The 14,606-nt window shown below is 47.5% G+C and overlaps 1 protein-coding gene across 1 annotated transcript in view; it reads left to right on the top strand.

Moving 5' to 3' along the window:
* CTNNBL1 (catenin beta like 1) overlaps positions 1-14,606 on the top strand; it is a 157,286-nt gene that overhangs the window by 129,120 nt on the left and 13,560 nt on the right. The gene's annotated exons all lie outside the window — the stretch shown is intronic.

The raw sequence follows: 14,606 nt of genomic DNA, 5'->3' as shown, positions 1-14,606 counted from the left end.
ATTCTCTTTTTGTTCTTCTTGCCTTAAGGATGCACTGGAGGCTTTTGACCCTCACTGGTGGGAGAGCCAGTTCAGCCCCTGCTCACATCTGTGTTGGAGCAACGGAGCTGTGGGGCAGACCCAAGTGCACAGGGGACGACGACGCTAGCATTTGCCCTCAAGCTAGGCCTCAGGCGAGGGTGAGAGCCCAGAGGGAGGACACAGTGACCCTGTTGTCTGTGTCCTGTTTCTCTTCACCCCTTCGTATCCATCCCTCTCCTTTCACAAGATATACCTTCATTTATGAATGCCAGTGGACAGGTAGCTGTGGTTATCATGCTCGGGATTTCCCTCAACCTAGTAAGTCCTCAGATGTTTGTTGATTGATTGAATTGACAGACTGGGACATTCTTCGTTTATACAGTGATACTCCTACAAGATAAAAGGCAGGGGCTCTGAATTTTGAGGCTGGACTTCAGATGCTAGCATGTTGCACTCACAGCTCTTTTGTTCTGCCCTCCCACCCCCTTTATTTTGTTCTTTGACTGAGGTTTCCTTTTCCATCTTTTCTTCCCTTTACAGTAACTTGTGCATGATGGACACTTAGTGACTGTTTAAGTGCCAGAGTAATGTCTTCTTTCTCTTCGTCTGAGTGATAATTAGAAAGAATTGAAATTTCCCTAGACTTTTGTAGGGAAACAGCTACGAGACAATGAGAACTCCAGCTCTGACAGAAGACCTGTGTTATCTGCTGGAGGAGATTTTCAGGGGTAGAAAGAGCACCTGGGAGTCGAGGGCCCTAGAATTTCAGGCAGGCACCACCTCTCCATCACTGTGTGCCGTGGCTTGTCACCATGCTTCATGTACATAGCCAGATTCTTAGCAGTAACACGGTATCAGCAAAGGTGATCTCTCAGGTCCTCTTCAACTCAGTGTTGTCCCTCAGGTTCAAGTGCACATCCTTTAGTCACTCTGCCGGCTTTTAGCAGTGGGGTGGAGTTCGAGCACTGTGAGAGGGTGACCAGTGACCACACGGTCCTTCGTACAGAGGAGCAGCCTCCGAGAAAAGGTTGGGTGAGTGGCGAGTCGCAGAACCCTGGATTTGGATTCCAGCTCTGCCACATCCTAGCTCAGAGACCTTGGACAAATGAGTTGACCTCTCTAAACTTTGGTCATCCCATCTGTAAAATGGAAATAACACTTCCCTTTTGGGGTTATTATAAAGTCTGTAAAGCACCTCAATACATTTCTAAGAGCCGCTGCTGCTTGGTGCTCCTAGCTTCCTTTGTCGTTCTTATGCAGCTTTTAAGCTAGCCAGGCAGTCCTTCTCCTGAGGGCATCTTCCTTGCTATCTGTCCCGGAGGGAGTCCCCTAACAGACCAGAGTGTTGGCCCCGTCATATACTTCATTTGAGGGGAAGCTGGAGTAGACGTTTTTCTGACGGAGACCAAGTAAGCTGTTGGGCGTGAGGGAGCAGCATGCGTGTAGCCGTTAGGAAACTTGGCCCGCTTCCCACAAGATTATCTATGATCAGCACTGGAGAGGGTGTGAAATTGATTAGCACCGACGGAGAGTAATCGCCGCAGCGACTCTCCCCCAGCCTCCACAGAGCTCCTGTGTGCCACGGGCACCGGGCTCCTGCCATTTCCTGACAGACATCTGTCTCCTGGATGCCAAGGCCGTTTTGCTGGGCACTGGCGAACATTCCAAGGCCATTAGTGCTCAGCAGCCTCAGTGTTGCTCAGAGAGACAGGGCAGGGTGGGGGACGAGGGACGCATTTGTGAGCTGTGCTCTCTGCCAGCACTCGGGCTCCGTCCTGGCAGGTGTAAAGTGACTCGGAACACAACGACCTCTTTTTCACCTCTCCTTCATGCACTCTTCTCTCTTAAGTCATAAACAATTTGCTGCCTCACCCCACCCCATCTCCATTAAACTTGGATGTCCTACACCCATTGGGAACTCAGCAAATATTTGTTGACTTGAATTGAATGCTTATTTCTCAGGCATTTGATGACATTGACTGTCAGATCAGTAATGAATAAATATCTCACGCACTTCATACTTCACCAAGTCTGCAACAAAAAAGACCTTAGGGGGCACCTTGGTGGCTCAGTCGTTAAGCGTCCGCCTTCGGCTCAGGTCATGATCCCAGGGTCCTAGGATCGAGCCCCGCGTCAGGCTCCCTGCTCAGTGGGAAGCCTGCTTCTCCCTCTCCCACTCCCTCTACTTGTGTTCCCTCTCTCGCTGTGTCTCTTTCTGTCAAATAAATAAAATCTTAAAAAAAAAAAAAAAAAGACCTTCGATAACAGGGTCTGGTACTGCCCCAGATAATGCGGGTCAGGTATTGACAGTTTTAGTGTCTCAGAGCTCCCATCTTCCCTGGACACTTGAGACTTCCACAGGCACAGTGCAAATGGCCACGGTTTGCAATTGACCAGGATTCACTGGAGAGAATCCAGTCATTTGGCAAATATTTCTCAGGCACCTGCTCTGTGCGAGGCACCAGGCCAGCCACTGGCAGGGGTGAGAGTTAGAAGTGCCCGTGGGAAGAAGGGGCCCCAGGAGCGGTGCTGCTGGCAAGGGCTAGAAGTGCCCAGGGAGCAGGGAGCAGTCGACTGCGCCTGGGGGCAGCCTCAGCTGTTTCGTGCAGGAGGCCAGGTTCAAGCTGCACGTTAAGAAATAGACACACATCAGGCATTTCCAACTGAAGAAGAGCAGGAGCAAAGCAGGGGCAGAGGGAGCCAAGTTTGGGGAGCGAGTGGGAAGTTAAATCCAAGGAGCAGACAGAGGGAGAGAAGGGAGAGCGTGGGCTCTAGAGCCCGGCTTCCTTCTGCTTCTGACTGCGGACAAGTAACTTAAACTTTTCAGCCTTATTTTCTTCCTCAGTGGTGTTTTCTTTCTAAGGTGTATGTCCCAACCTGTGTACTTTGGGGAATTACAGAAGGTGGGATTTAGTGACCTAACCCCCGAAAGCTGTTTCACAGGGCTTGGCACATAGCCGGTGGCCAGAGAACCTTTCATTGTCTCTTTAAGGACTGTCTGCACCCCATCACTCCTGCGCACACACACGCGCGCGCACACACTCTCTCTCTCTCTCTCTCTCTCTCTCTCTCTCTGTCTCTCTAACTCCCCTGGGACTGCAATATTTTGCGTGATCTGGGTGCCCTCTGTTTCATTAGCTTCCTCTCCCGCACCTGTGCTCTCCTTCCTGCCTTAGCACCTTTGCATTTGCTTCTCCCCACTGACCTCACTCTTCTCTTGCTGGTGCTTCCCTCCATCTTCAGGTCTCAGCCTAAATGTCACCTCCTCAGAGAGTTTTCAGTGATGACCATATGGAAAGTAGCATCACCCCATCTCCAGGGCCCCTTCATAACCTCTCAGTATTTGCTTGTTTACTCTCTGTCTCTGGGGCTGTCATCTCTCTTGTTCATCATATTCTAAGGACTTACGTAGTGACTGACATGCATTAAATGAAGGACCATCGCTCATGAAATGAAATTAACATTTGTCTGTGGGTATTAAGGAAAATTGAAGGTCCCGGGTTTTTTTCTAAATTGTTCCTTAACTCTCATTTTTAACCCTCTTCTTTTGTTTGCTCTATGATTAGCCCCATCATCAAAAATATCTCAGGTCATCTATGTAGATTCTGTGGCCTACCTGTGGCAGTGTTCAGCAAGGTGAAACACTCCCCTTTAGAAGAGTCTACAGGACAAGCTGATAATTCTACACACATTCAGTTGGAATCACATTACTGCAGTAATCTGTAACTGGCAAAGACTTCCACGTCTGGGGCAGTGGCCCACTGCTTTCATATTGTCTTCAGTGACTGCTCGATTCCAGGGCCACAGTGTATCTGGACATGCCCTTGGGGCTCCTGGTTAACAAGATTTGACCTGAACTTTTAAAGGGCATGTAATTCTTAGTCTTCTAGTGAGCAGCAGTTCTCCATGATCTGTAAATATCCAGGATGCTTGTCTCAGCAGATTTTACCTGACTCCCCAAACAACACCAAGTCCAGAAAATACCAAGGTCCTTGTTACTGGGAAGATGTCCTGACTTCTCATTGGTTCCTTCTGGCTTCCCTCGGTTAAATGTACAGAGATGCCTGGCTTCTGATCAGAAGTGAGACATAATTATATAGGTACTGGCAGGGATTTTTAAAGAGGGAGGAGAGCCTTGGAGAGAGGTTTCCCTTTTTTAGTTCCTGGGAAAATTATACTCAGCAGGTTTATTCAATAAAGTGTTCTCACCACATACTTTGCACTGTAATGACTTACAAATTGCATGCTAATTTTGCCACAGTTAAATCATTCTAGGCTTTATCCTGGAAAGAGAAGGATGGACTCCTTGTAATGAAACAGTATCCACAGGACTTGATGTCTGAAACAGACTTGGACTATTTCCTTAGCATTTGAAACTCATTTAAAGATCTGTACAGAAGGGGATGGAGCACAGGAATGGATGCGTGGGGTATGTGATCCTAAAGCACTGGGTAAGGATGTAGACAGGAGAAGTAGGAGACTGCCATTGATTCTTCTGCTAACTGTGCTGGAGGCTTCTGGGGCGTGCTTTAAAAAGAGGGAATCTTGCTGAGAGTTCCTCTCAGCTGTTCTTTAAGCTAAGTCGTTCCCAGACTTTCTCTGTCCAAGAATTTGCCAGAACACAGCTGGTAGCCAGTAGAAGCCAGTGATGGTGGGTGCTTTTTCCTCTCCTTTAGACACCCACCGATGTAGCCATATGCACGTTCGCCCTCCGTGGCCCCCCTGCCAGCCCCCTTCCCAGTCAGTCATCCTTTCTGCCAGTGGAGAAGTCAGAGGAGCTCAGTTCTGGTCCTGTGCCTCTGCCACTTACCTTGCAGTGTGGCCCTGTGTGCTCTGTTTGGCTTTTGTCATCTTCCCTGCCCTCCTGTTCCAGTGGGGTTCATAGGCTCTCCATTGCTGTCCTCACAGGCTTGCTGCTGGTTAGATCAGGGCTGTGTGCTGGGGACTCCCAAGTGTCCGCTGACTCCCTCCCACGGGACATCACCCAGAGTTTTTTGTGGCTCAGTGAGCTCAAAGCCTGGTCTGTGGCCCTAACCGTGTATCATCCGCTCCCCTCCTTCACTGCACCAGGGCCAGTCACCAGTTTCACCAGGTCAGAAACCTGGGCTGCATCTTTTTCCTCCTTTCTCTCCTGCTCCCGCCGTGCATCCATCTGGTAAGTTTTACCTCTGATCTCTGTGCAGCCTCTTCACGTTCCCCTGTCCTCGCTACCACTGTGGCCACCCGGGCAGCCAGCATCTTTTCTTCTTGTAGGAGTGCAGCGCCCTCCTCACTAACTAGTTTCCCTGTCCCTAGGTTTGTCCTCTCCAGTCCATTTACCACACAGTAACCGGAGATTTTTCTAAACTGAAAATGCAGCTATGCCACTCCCCTACCCAAACCCAGTGCACACTGGCTCTGTGTTACCTGCAGGATGGGCTCTAAATTCCTTCTGGGTCTTGCCAGGCCTCTCCCGCTGGGGCCCCTGCCTGCCCCCCTCCCCCGGGCCGCATCCCTCACCACTCCTCCCCCTGTGATGTGCAAAAGCTACTCTGTACCACCTGTGCCTTCCTAAACTTTCTTCCTTTGCCCAGAATGCCTCTCTGTGCCATCTTTCCCATAGCCCTCTCCTGCAGCTGGCTAATTCCTCTGTATCCTCAAGAGCTTTGGCAGAAAAGTCCGTCAATAGATGCATGTTGAGTGTGTACCATGTGCCAGGGGTGCTGCTTAGTGTTGCCATGCCAGGCCTGCAGAAAACCTCCTGGGCCCCCGTGGCCCCCGTGGCCCCCCGTGCTCCCTGTGCACGGCAGCCTGCACGCCATAGACCCAAATCCTGCCTCTGCCTTCAGTTTCCTCATCAGGGAAAGGAGGAGAGTGGTAATACCTATCTTGAAGGGTTTCAGGGAAGATGAAATAGATCAATATATAGAAATCACTTAGAATAGTTTCTGGCACAAGGAAGTATGCCGTAAGTGGTAGCTATTATTGTAAGTGTTTTTGGCCTCTATACTTGTCTCTCTCTCCCTCTAAAGCTGAGTCTCCACAAGCAGGGCCTGATCTTCCTTCCTCAGCAGTCCCAACAGGATTGTTATTTTCTGGCCTTGTGTTCTTGTATCTGCTGTCATGGAAGCTCTGGTTCTCTCAGGGCTGGCTTATATGTTGTCAAGATTCAAATGAGCAGTCGTGGGTATTTTTTGTTTTGTTTTGTTTTTCCAGCAAATTTAGAAGTGGAAGACACACCCATCATGGAGGCATCATGGTAGCTAGAAGGAACATGAATCCTGAGGTCATACGGCCCAAGGTTGAATCTCAGCTCAGCCTCACATGAACTCTGGCAGGGGATGACTTGCCCCGTGCATATTTTAGTTTTCATGGTAACTTTACCGAGGGTCATTTTGAAGATTAGTGAGATTGTTTGTAGCAACCAGTCACATGCTTATGTGGGTGGGCTTAACACATAGTCAGTTCTCCTGTGTGGGCCAAGGTCTGGCCTGAGATTCTTGGATACTTACCAGAGCTGCTGTCAGCTAGTTAGGCATTCTCCCTCCTCCCCCCCCCAAAAAAATCCCCCCCTTTTTATTTATTTATTTGACAGAGAGAGATAGCGAGAGCAGGAACACAAGCAGGGAGAGTGGGAGAGGAAAAAGCAGGCTTCCTGCCGAGCAGGGAGCCCGATGCGGGGCTTGATCCCAGGACCCTAGGATCATGACCTGAGCTGAACGCAGACGCTTAACTGACTAAGCCACCCAGGTGCCCCCAAAAAATCCCTTTTATTATTTCTTCAGCCTCAGTTTCCCCAGCTAAAAAGGACTGGCCATCTCTAGGATCCTTCTCTAACAATCTGCCCTATTTTAGAAGCTCTTAGAAGGTTTTATTTTCTGTAGTGTTTGTGTGCACCCTCCCCCCCACACACACACATCTCCACTTACCTATCTCTCCCATGACTTAAACTCTTCCCTTGCTTTTGAAGAAAAAGAGATGGGCCTTTTGTAAATGGTGGGGCAGTTCTTGCCCATGACTACAGACAGTAACTGTGACCCATCGGGGCTCTGAGTCACGTCCCCTCTTATTAAGGCAAGAGGGATTCTTATTGGTTTCATAGCAGCTTCTTTTATGACTGTCTCCTTCCATCAGCGAGGGGCAGCTCGCTGCCTGTCAGGGGCAGATTAGAAATGGCATCCACATGTTCATTTGGAGGCTTGCGACTTGCCTGCTGAGAGAGATAGAGGCGCAGGTGGAAAGGTGGTGATTCGGTAGTGCTCCTGAGGACAGATTAACATTTAAAGTGAGGATATGGCTGGGGGAGGGGAAAACAACACACAACCCTGCAGAAATGGCACCTTGACACCACACGTACCACCTCCTTGTGTATCTTTGGAGATGAATCTGTTTATTTTAGCAGCCCCCAAACAGGCTTATGCTGCTGTGAATTGCAGTCTGTTCTACTTAATGTGCCATTCACTGAATTACCATCTAAGTTTTTATTCTAGCCCTCTCTCATGGAATGAGCAACACAAAACCTTTCCGAGTGTCTTCTGTGTTTCTGACTTTCCCAAATTACATGTGGAATTTGCTGGTCTAGCTGTAGATTCACACACACCCCCGCCCCCTTTTTTATTTTTTAAGATTCATTTATTTAGGGGCGCCTGGGTGACTCAGTCGTTAAGCGTCTGCCTTTGGCTCAGGTCATGATCCCAGGGTCCTGGGATCGAGCCCCACATCAGGCACCCTGCTCAGCGGGGAGTCTGCTTCTCCCTCTCCCACTCCCCCTGCTTGTGTTCCCTCTCTCACTGTATCTCTGTCTATCAAATAAATAAATAAAATCTTAAAAAAAAAAAAAATTTAAAGAAAGATTTATTTGAGAGAGAGCATGCACTTGTGAGCAAGAGAGCACAAGCAGTGGGGAGCAACAGAGGGAGAGGGAGAGGCAAGCTCTCAGCTGAGCAGGAAGCCTGTTGCGGGGCTCAATCCCAGGACCCTGTGATCACAACCTGTGCCGAAGGCAGACAGTTAACCACTTAACCAGCTGAGCCACCCAGGCACCACTTGCCCCTTTTTCCTTTTTTTTAAGTTTCTTTAATTTACAAGGAAAAGACAGGCCCAGGAAACCACAAGATGACCTCACATTTAATACAGCTGGTTGGCATTAGACCCTAGATACGGCATCAAGAAAAAAATGCTATTTGTTCATATGCTAATACTGGAAAAGGTCTATAAAACAAACTTTTTCCTTCTTTGGACTATGAAAGGAATCGCAGGCTTGGAGCCAAACTTTGTCTGAAGGGTGGATGCAGTCAAAGTTCCCAGCTCCTCGTGAGGAAAAATGAGAAATCCATGAAAGTGCTTAGCTCAGCGCCTGGCACACAGTGAGGATTCGGGACAGGTTGCTGTTGTCATTATCCGTGTGTTGCATCCCATCTCTTGCCGGAGTGAAAGGACAAATAGAAAAAGGTCTTGGACGAGGAAATCACGTTCCACCAGAGTCTTTAACCGAAACTCAGTGACAGTCATTTGACATCTGTCTCAATTTTTCCATCTGTGAAATCTGAAAATGATATTTGAAATGTGCATACCCAACACAGGGCATACCAGCAAGTGAGGTTAATGAAGATACTCTGCTTTCAAAAGTAGAAAGTGCTTCTGTGGCAGTTGGGTTGTCATTGCTTCACAAAGAAGACAGTCACCCTCACTCTCCTCAGAGGTGAGAGTTGAATGAATTAATTTGTGAAAGACTTCCTTTAAATCTTAACTCTCCTGTCTCATTTCAGATACAGTTTAATGTACACACAGATTTTCACTCTGAAATATTTTAAAGTAAGATATGTTTACAGTACTTTAGGAGGTTACTGGATTTTTGGAATTTCTCTTTAATCTCTGTTAATCGTATTGCCGTTTGAAGAGCACTCGATTTTCATGTCCAGATTGTTTCAAGATGGCCTAAAGTAGCAGATCCAGGTCTCGTCTCTTTGTCACGGGGAAGTCTAATTTATTGCCAGAGGATGAGCTCATTGTCAGTGACCATTGTGTCATGTCAGGATGACGCTTCCTGGCTCCTACCTGAGGCCTTTGTCGTGGTGGCTCTTCTGACTGTCTGGGCGCACAACTAAGTCAACCACTTCAGCCCGTCCATATAGACACCCAGATAGAGGCAGAAATCCATCCCATCTGGTGATGGAGGTGCCTCAGTCCTAGATTTGTCCTGGGTTATCAAAGCTAAAAGGAACCTTCTAGAGCATGAGATCAAGGAAGACAGGTGGGGGCCCCTGCCATTCCCCACCCTGCAGTCAGCACAGACAGAGCTAACTTGTCTCAGAGCTCCTCTCGAACAAGCTCCAGTCGGCCCCACAATCCTTTCCCACGTAGAGCACTTGACAGCCACTGCGGTGAGTTAGAACGGGCGCTCCAGGTGAAACCTTGTTTCCCTTCCCTGACCCAGCGCGGGCTTCTCGTTTCCAAGCAAAGAAGCCAAGGCCACGAAAAGTTAGATGACCTGCCTAAGGACACTAGTAAGTTAGTGTTAGTTTGTTTAGTACTCTGTCCTGTCTTGGCAGAGGAACCTATTTGTAGAATTAATACATCATCATTCAGAAAACTCCCAATGTCTAATTAAATGCTTCTTGTGATGTCAGAGGGTCTCTTAAGAGGGAAAGAAGGCAAGAGAGGTTGGGTATCTTTAGAATGAGGTATTTGTGGCCTGTTGTACCCATGTACTAAGTTTAGTACCCACATGCTAAGGGTGTGGAGCTGCAGGTTTAATCTCTACATGGGCCAGCCAGCTTCACTCTTTTTTGTCTAGTCACTTGGAAGCATATCTTATTGGTCAGTTGGGCAGAAGTCATTCCCTCCCTACCGCTAGTGAAGCAAGTCCACTTGTGTGCTCAGTGTTCTAAATCAGACTCCTTTGGTACTTCCAGAGCCATCTATGAGGGAAATAATAGGGTGGGGAGAAGCTCATGATGATCCTAGAATGTTTATATTACTTTTATATTACTTCAAAAACTGAATCCTAGCCAGACGATCATGAGTTGGGTTGTACCGGCAGCTATCTTGGAGTCTCAGATACCCCGAGAAGTCTTTCCGGGGTTAGTTCTACTTCCTTATCGCCAGATCAGTTTTTTTTTTTTTTTTTTTAATCTCGTGTCTTAGAATCCCAGAAATGGAGCCAGAAATTCATTAATCCATTTATAATAAAGGTGATATATGATCCTACTTCTTCTTAAGATGTTCCTACAAGAACTGTCCCCAAACTTTCTTATTTTCCATCAGAATGATACATAACCATCTTGCTTCTTTTATTTCCCTTTAAACACAGAGTGCACGTTTGTGCTCAACTTTTCTGAATCCAGTCAGCAGTAAATATTCCCTGCCCACAGAGTTGTAACAGGCTAGATAAGGTGCTATCCTGACAGCAGTCACCTTCTCTGCTTGCTGGTTTCTATGATGCTTCTAAAACTGTCAGGACAGAGACTTCGTCTTAGAAGCCAATCTCTGTTTCATCTTTGTGCATGTTCAGCACATCGATGGTGATGCCTTTCTTGGAGATGAGCTAAAGTCGTATCTCAGATCTACATTTGAAATTTTCACTTTCAAATCATCTGGCCGTATATCTAAAAGTAGAATATTGAATTGAACGTTGTCAGAGTCTTGAAGTTCTAAGGAAAGAGGAAAAAATGGAGTTTGGCATTGCTCTCTTGGGTCCATCCTTTCTGGATGACAATATTTAGAGAAACGGGAAAGTACGGTATATGCCTGTCTGGTTAAAAGAAGATCAGATTGTGGGGGAGAGTATGAAAAAGGAGAAATCACCAGGGCTCTTCTGACCTATTTGAAGAAACTTAATTTTGCTGCACTCCATTCTTGAGCCTCTACCACTCTTACTTGGCATCTTTCTTTGTTCTCGAAGACAGCTCCAAAATCTGCCCCCACACAAACATGGAGGTGTGAAAAGAACACGGACTTGGGTTTGAATCCCAGTTCTGCCACCCGCTGGCCTTGGGGAGGCTCCTCTGTCGAGTCCCGTTTCCTCATCTAAAATGGGGGTAATAATCCCTGCCCTCCAATATTTGTGAGAAGCAAAGGAATTTAAAAGCACTCAGACTCGGTCTGACACATCACAAGCCCTCAGTAAACACTGGCTGTTCCTCCTAGGGGGATAGATGGTGGCAGCAGTGGGTTTTATTCACACTGTCTCACACAATGACTCGTATGTAGCAATCAATCAAAAATAACATGATCTGCCGATAGCCAGGATCTTTATAAGCAAAAAACACACTCCCTTACTCCTTTCTAACCTTTCTTTTAGTGATATTGGTGTTCCACTGTTGATCTCTCTCACCCTAGCCAAGTTGACTTTTCTATGCCTTGATCCATGCTGTTAGTCCTTCTGCTTAGAATGTTCTTTCCAGCCTGTCCGACTCCTTCAGAGTCCACCTCAAATGTACATTTCCTTTGAAGTCTTTTGACACACCCCCCCCCCCCCCAGACAGACATAGTATGTCCTTCTGGATGCCCACGGCGCGCAGTACAATTTGAGAGGCCCTTGATCATAGATGTTACTACATTTTTAAAAATTAACAACCTGGCAACGTTATTAGGCTATAATCTCCTTGATTATTGTGGACTCTTTTGTTTATCTTTGCTGCCCCCAGCACATCATACAATACCTGGCCCACAGTCTGGTGTTCAGGAAATCTTTATCAGGTGGACGAATGGAATGTGTTCCACTCCAGTTTCCATGTTGGCAAACCTCTAAGGTTTCGTCACCTCCTCTCTCCTCCATCTGATCTGCTCCTCACAGAGGCTGGTACTATGGCCTCCCAGCCATGCACTCTGCATGGCTCTCAGTGCTGGGAGCCAGTGTGTCTGCCACACAGGAGTTACATATTCTCATTCAGGACATCTCCCTGCTCATGCAGTCTGTGGCCCATCGTGTCTCACTTCTCTGGCCAGCGTTCAGGCCCCCACCAGCTGGCCATCCGAGGTCCTGTCCCGCACCACGTCTGATGCTCCCCCTTCTCCCCATCCACAAGAGTCTTAGCACACACAACTCATTAAACAGCGCTGAACTTCTACCTGCATTTTTCAGTCCTATTTGACAAATGCTCTCCAAGAGCCCACTGTGCTCAAAGTACTATGCAAGGTGTTTTCTAGGGTACAAAGAAGAGTGAAACACACCTCTTGCTTTCAAGGAGCCTACACAGGAAAGAGACACACATCGGAATAACTGCTGTAAGGCAGGTCATGGGAGGTGCTGTAAAAGAGGTATAAGTCCAAGTCTTGAGGGTTTTCAGGACCGAAAAATCCTAGTATCTAGCTGGAAAAGTTTGCAAGTTGGAAAACTTTGAGAAGTTTTCAAAGCTCTCAGGAAAAATTTTGAAAGGAATATCGCATTTTAGATTTTAACTATATTATGATAGAGATTGGGGGCTGGGGAAAGTACCAACATGGCAAGCAAAGGTGAGTAGACAGAGAGCCGAGGGCAGGCCTGTCTGTTCTGTGTGCAAGGTGGGGGTGGGGGGCAGGCTGCTGGTGAGCAGAGAGCAATGAGCAGCATGAGGCCTCTGGAGACCTCATGAGGCCTCATGAGACCCCTGGATGTCCTCATCCTTAAGGCCTTCATTCTGCTGTCTCCCAGGAGCCTGGAAGGGTTACCCAGGAGTCACTTCTTTCCCAGATGCCCTCTCAGCTTAGCCAACCATGATCACACCACCTGTCATTATCTTTAATATCCCCTTACTCTCCGGTCATTTCCTGTGTCCCTGTGGCCTCCCCAGACAGTCAGCCTCTCCATGACTAAGACCAGGGCATCCCCTTACCTCCATTTTCATTCTTTTTCTGCCTTAAATCAATGCTCAGAATGGCACCCTTGCTGCTGGGCGCTTAGCTGGGCTGGGATCTGAGCACTTGGTATTATGTTAATCATTTCTACCTCAGAGGTGAATCAGACAGGATTCCTGTCCCCAGGGAGTCCATATTCTAGTAACTGGTAATCCTGTAATTACGAGCAACTTACTTAACCTCTGTGTGTCTTGAATTTTGATTTGTACAATGGGATTAATAATCTCCTCCCTGCTCTCTTTAAATGTGGTACTCAGGACCATATATATAATGACACTTTAAACCCTACAGCATTATAGAAATGTAAAGTGTTAGCAGCAAATGCTTTTTGCATGAGTGGAAGTCCGGAGTAATTTTGCTTCCTGTGCCCCAGCTGCTGAACACTTAGGAGTTCTGGAGCAGGAAGTTACAATTATGAGTAAATGAGAAACTAAAGAGACCCTTCTATTTTTAAACTCCTCAGACATCAGTCCAGTGTTCCATGACTACCTCATGAACATTAGCACTATTACCAGGTTACCAAGGAATTTGCTACTAAATGAAGCTAGGAATTAGCGGTGGTGATTTGCCAGGAAGTGCAGCCCTCCTCTGCCTCAGACGGAGGCCTTCAGGAGTGAGATGAGAAGTCGCCTCGTGTGGCTGCAGGCTGGCCCCTTGGGCAAGTAAAGAAGTGCATTGTCTGCGTCTAAATAGTCTCTGAAGGGTCCTTGTGGGAGATTGATGACCAAGTGGTAAGTCCTTCAAGTTTGGGAGAGTGCAAAGCAGGGTCCCAGGGGCTTTTATCAGTGACAGGAGCCCGAGTTGTCAGAGGGAACCACGGCCATAAAACTACTGACAGAATTAAGAAATGGTGTTGTCGTCAAAAGCATGTGTCAAGCACCTGTCTTCTCAAGCCAGTCTGCCAATCATGTGGGATGAGTTCCTCACCCAGATCTTACTCCTGAGAGCTAACAGCCCAAAACAGAGATGTCTTTTCCCCTTCATTCAGTGCATGGATGTTTACTGAGTGGGCACATGAAGACAGAATTCAGTCCCTGCCTTACCAGAGTTCATAGTCCACCCTTATGAAATGAAGGGAGTTGTAGATGGGAGTTAGCAACGGGGCAGGGGGGTGATGGTGGAAATCACTGTGCGAGAGGAGGTCATGCAGGGGAGAGGCGTGTTGAGGCATGCTCAGGAATTTCGGAAGGGAGCAGTGTTAGCCTTCCATAATCAGGAAAGGTGTGGTAGAGGTAGCATAAAAGTAGTGCTAGCTTCAGAGATACCCCAGGATCCTAAGGAAGGAAGGAAGCGAAGGCCCAGAGATGGGGAGAGGAGCTCTGGTGGCAGAGGCAATAATAATCCACTAGTTGGGGAACTCAGGGGTGGTGGTGAAAATGTCCTAAGACAATTGTGCCGGTTGCACAGCTCTGAATATACTAAAAGCCATTACATTGTGCACTTTATTTTTTTTTTTTTAAAGATTTTATTTATTTATTTGAGAGAGAGAGAATGAAAGAGAGAGAGCACGAGATGGGGGGAGGGCCAGAGGGAGAAGCAGACTCCCTGCTGAGCAGGGAGCCCGATGCGGGACTCAATCCTGGGACTCCAGGATCATGACCTGAGCCGAAGGCAGTTGCTTAACCAACTGAGCCACCCAGGCGCCCCTCATTGTGCACTTTAAATGGGCAAATTGTATGGTATGTGAATTGTTATCTCAATAAAACTGTTTAAAAAAAAGAATCCACTAGAGAGGAATAGATTTGAGGACAGCAAGTCTGATAGGTCTG

The sequence above is a fragment of the Phoca vitulina genome, unplaced genomic scaffold (genome assembly GCF_004348235.1).
Source record: "Phoca vitulina isolate PV1807 unplaced genomic scaffold, GSC_HSeal_1.0 scaffold22, whole genome shotgun sequence".
In the NCBI taxonomy this organism is placed as follows: Eukaryota; Metazoa; Chordata; class Mammalia; order Carnivora; family Phocidae; genus Phoca; species Phoca vitulina.
This window is presented reverse-complemented; position numbering and strand designations above follow the sequence as displayed.